We start from the raw sequence: 4,058 nt of genomic DNA on the forward strand, positions 1-4,058 counted from the left end.
TATATATATATATATACTAAAGCATGGTGGGCAGCCAGGCTTATAATAGACTTGGGGAACCCCTGGTGAAGGCAGTTAAAAAGGACATTACAGTAGTCCAGACGAGATGACACAAAAGCATGAATGATTTTCTCTAGGTAAACTCTGGAGACCATTTGTCTAATTTTAGAAATGTTTCTTAAATTAATGAAACAAGAACAGGAAACGGCCTTAATATCTGAGTTGAAGCCTATTAATGAATCGAATCTGACACCGAGAGGGGCAGAAGACACAGTTGTCTGGCTGATATTGTTGCACAAGTGACTGGGAGCAATAATCATAATTTCTGTCTTACTGGTGCTTAAAACCAGAGAGTTACTGGAGAGCCAGAAGATACGGGTCAAACATTGGACAAGGATGGCCAACCTGTCCAGTTGATGCGGTCTAAATGAAAAGTACAATTGAATGTCATCTGCGTAAATGTGATAAGAGATATCTGAAAATGACTGAATAATGCCAGCAAGTGGAATAATATAAAAGGAAAACAAAAGTGGACCCAAAACTGAGCCTTATGACACCCCACAAGTTAAGGGGGCATAGTCAGAGGAAAACCTGTCCGTCTTAATGCAGAATATCCTGCGAGATAAATATGAGGTCAGCCAGTCCAAATCTGAGCCAGAAATACCAGCCATGACCTTTAACCTGTTCTACAGAATTGGATGGTCGACAGTGTCAAAGGCGGCAAGATCTAATAAAACCAGCACTGAACATTTTCCCTCCATCGGCAGCCATTAAAAGATGATTGTGGACTTTTACTAAAGCAGTTTCAGTGAAATGGTGTTAAGAAAGCCAGACTAAAAGGGATCAGAGATCAGTAACTGACCAAACCAGGATCTGAGTTGAGTTTCTACAACTTTTTCAAATAATTTACTGAGAAAGGGAAGTTTAGAGATGGGATGGAAGTTGGAGATGGTACCGGGGTCAAGAGTGGGTTTCTTTAAAAGAGGGGTCACTACTGCTTTTTTAAAATACAATGGGACATACCTTTTGATCGGGGAGCTGTTAATTATTTACAAGATTGTTGGACCAATGGAAGTTAAAGCCTGGACAAGCAGAGAGGGGAGTAATATTTCCAGTGAACAAGTAGAAAGTTTCATTTTACCAATTAGTGAAGTCAGTTCATTTAATGTAATTGGAACAAAAGAAGAAAACAATCCCAAACACTTGGGCTCATCAGGAAAAGTAGAGCAGCTCAGAGATATTGGTTTTCAAGTCCATCACCTTCTTTATGAAAAAACTGAGGAACACATTACAGTCGACATTTGAGGTCAATGAAACATGATGTGTTGGAAGAGACAATACTACTGATAGCATTAAATAACACTTTTGGATTATTTTTGTTCTGATGAATAATATTGCTAAAATAAAATGATCAGGCATCACTAACTGCCTTGTTATTGTCATGAAGTGTGGGTGGTGGTGACCCAGGTAGTAAGATAAATAATGGTGGTTTAATGATCCAAACAAGCTCAGCAGTCCAGATAACAGGCAGCACGGCAGAGCAGAAAACCAAAGGCTCAGCACCGGTAGGAACTGAATAAACAAAGACTGATAACGTGAGCTGACACCAACTCAGAACTAAACAGTGCGACTGAGACAACAAACGGCAATCTGACTACTTTGACAACTGATGAGGACCCAACAAAAGACAAGGACAACAGATGGACTTAAATACACAGGAGGTAATCACAGGGAACGAGACACACCTGGGAATTATTCCCAGGGGGAGAACAGGACAAAGCAGAGACTCACAAAAGACATGACCCAGAAAATAAACACAGAAAACACAGAACCCAACAGTTATAAGACTCAAGGAGATCTTTGAAATGTTCCCGGTGGACAACCAAACCAGTCCTCTTCCATAGGCATTCTGTTTTCTGACAAGAGTATCTGAGCTCTCAGGTGTTATTAACCAGGGTGAACAGGGATAGACAGGTCAAGAATGTCAAGGCAGTAGTCATTAAAAGAGTCAAGCAGAAGCTCCACATCATCATCAGGAGGTGCTGTAAATGAATACAGGGAAGAAAACTCTGCAACTACAACATTATAAATAAAGGACTGCGCTTGCTGGCAACTTGAGAAGTAGTCTCTAAAATAACAAGACATTAAAAGAGACAGCAATATTATGGTCACTAAAGGCTCATCATTGCAGGTGTGAGTAGCACAGGGAAGCTGAGAAGATACATGGGGGACACAAGAATGAGGGAGGAAACACAAGGGAGCTGGAAATAATTGTAATACTAAAAGAAACTGAGACTAAAGAAGACAAACTGATGAGACATATGTGAGGGGATCTATAAGAACTAAACAGAAACAAGGCTGAGCTAATAACTCAAACTAGAAAAACCAAAAGGACTACAAAAAGAAATAAACCTAACTAGAGACATTACAAGTCTCAGACATAAAATAACTAAACCTAGAGTATAAAGTAAGAACTAGATAACTATAAGGGGGGTAAAATAAAGGAACACAAGATGAACGTCTATCAAAATGAGTAAACAATCGAAGAGTAAAACAAGCAGGTGTCTTGACAGATGGCTTCTTTTTCTATTCTTCCTCGGTTTTTCATGTCCCTGAAGAATAGGTCCTTTTTGCAAGGTTGTTTTGCTTATGTGGCAACAGAAGGGTCAGAATAGTTTGATACTCTGCCCCTTAAATGCACCTCTTAGAGCAGGGTAACAAAGATGTCAACGCCACCTTGGTAACTTCACCCCAGTGCAACGAAATGGGTGCAGCACCAATAAGGCACTAGGTTCAAGGACCAATGAGAATGAGATGGAATTCCACAAAAAAAAAGTTACCTTTTATTGTTCTATATTTAAGAGACATTTAAAATACAAAAAGTAAACTGCAATGGCAGGGGAAAGGGAAGTGAGTGAGAAGGACCTCGCTGCAGCAAACAGAAAGGGGCGGGACGGACCACTGTCAGTCTCATACCTTATTTGGAAATGGGACCATTGCAATCGGGAAGTGAAGGGGGCGCTATTTCCTATATTATTTGCAGTCTCCCGTTTTTATTTTCTTTTGAAATCTGTGATATACCTTCATATTTAGGAAGAAGTTTCATTCTCAGCATGTATTTAAACTTCTCTCTTTTACGTACTTCAGCGTAGCTCACAGTTTTGAACAAATTCCGTAGCTTTCGGTGTACTTCTAAATCTGTTCCTTAGTTGCATCTTTTCAGGTTTGCTACTTCCTTTACTGGCATGGGGGTGGTAACACAACTAATATAATTACATTACTAAATCAGAGTACCACAAAAGTTTATTTATTATTAATTTTTTATTTTCTTAAGGATGTAGAGCTAATTAAATGACCTAACCAAGACCTCAAAGTGGTTCCAGTTTCTCTCGATGGCCAACCTGTTGAAATTGTGACAATTTTTAAATACTTTGTGTCATTCATGGACAGTCAGCTCAATTTTGATGAAAACACTGACTATATTTTTAAGAACTGTACTCAGACACTATTTTTTAAGAAGACCTAGTGATCTTGGGGTCATCCAACTAGAGCTTGTGTACAAGACAATGTTGAGTGTTTTAGCTTGTCGAGAAAAGTCGAGCTCAGCCCACTTCCCCATGCTGGAGATTTTAGTTTAATAATAACAATAAATAAAGTTATCTTTAAAACTGATTACACAGGTGATATCAAGACCCAACAGTAGAGTCAGATGGTAATAAAATTAATCTGGTTGTGTGTGTTGTTATAGTGTCTTGCTTTAATTCTACTTTTTTCTATTTAATCATAAAAAATCATAGTCAGACAGAAAGAGAGTCATGTAACAGGAAGAGCAGGTTTCCTGGAGAAAGAGGAAGTTTCCAGCCTGCAGTGAATAAAAATAGTTCAGAGGCTCATTTCAAGGCATTAAATGTTTAAAGAATAAAATCTAAACATTTTGAGTAATTGGATAAAACCCAGAGTAAAATACTTAAATTAATAATGATGACTTATGATTAAAACAATAATTAATATTGGTTTAACCAGTTGGTTTAATTATAAGAATATATACACTTACTCTT

General features: G+C 38.2%; 1 long non-coding RNA gene across 1 annotated transcript in view; it reads left to right on the plus strand.

Moving 5' to 3' along the window:
* Positions 1 to 921: 921 nt before the first annotated feature.
* LOC106941431 (uncharacterized) overlaps positions 922 to 4,058 on the plus strand; it is an 8,824-nt gene continuing 5,687 nt past the window's right edge. The window contains exons 1-2 of the long non-coding RNA XR_001423358.1: positions 922 to 1,059; positions 2,907 to 2,910. This is a non-coding gene — a long non-coding RNA (uncharacterized LOC106941431). The remainder of the gene's footprint in view (positions 1,060 to 2,906; positions 2,911 to 4,058) is intronic.

This window comes from Poecilia latipinna, unplaced genomic scaffold (assembly GCF_001443285.1).
Source record: "Poecilia latipinna isolate Pla-1442-1.1 unplaced genomic scaffold, P_latipinna-1.0 Scaffold3668, whole genome shotgun sequence".
NCBI lineage: Eukaryota > Metazoa > Chordata > Actinopteri > Cyprinodontiformes > Poeciliidae > Poecilia > Poecilia latipinna.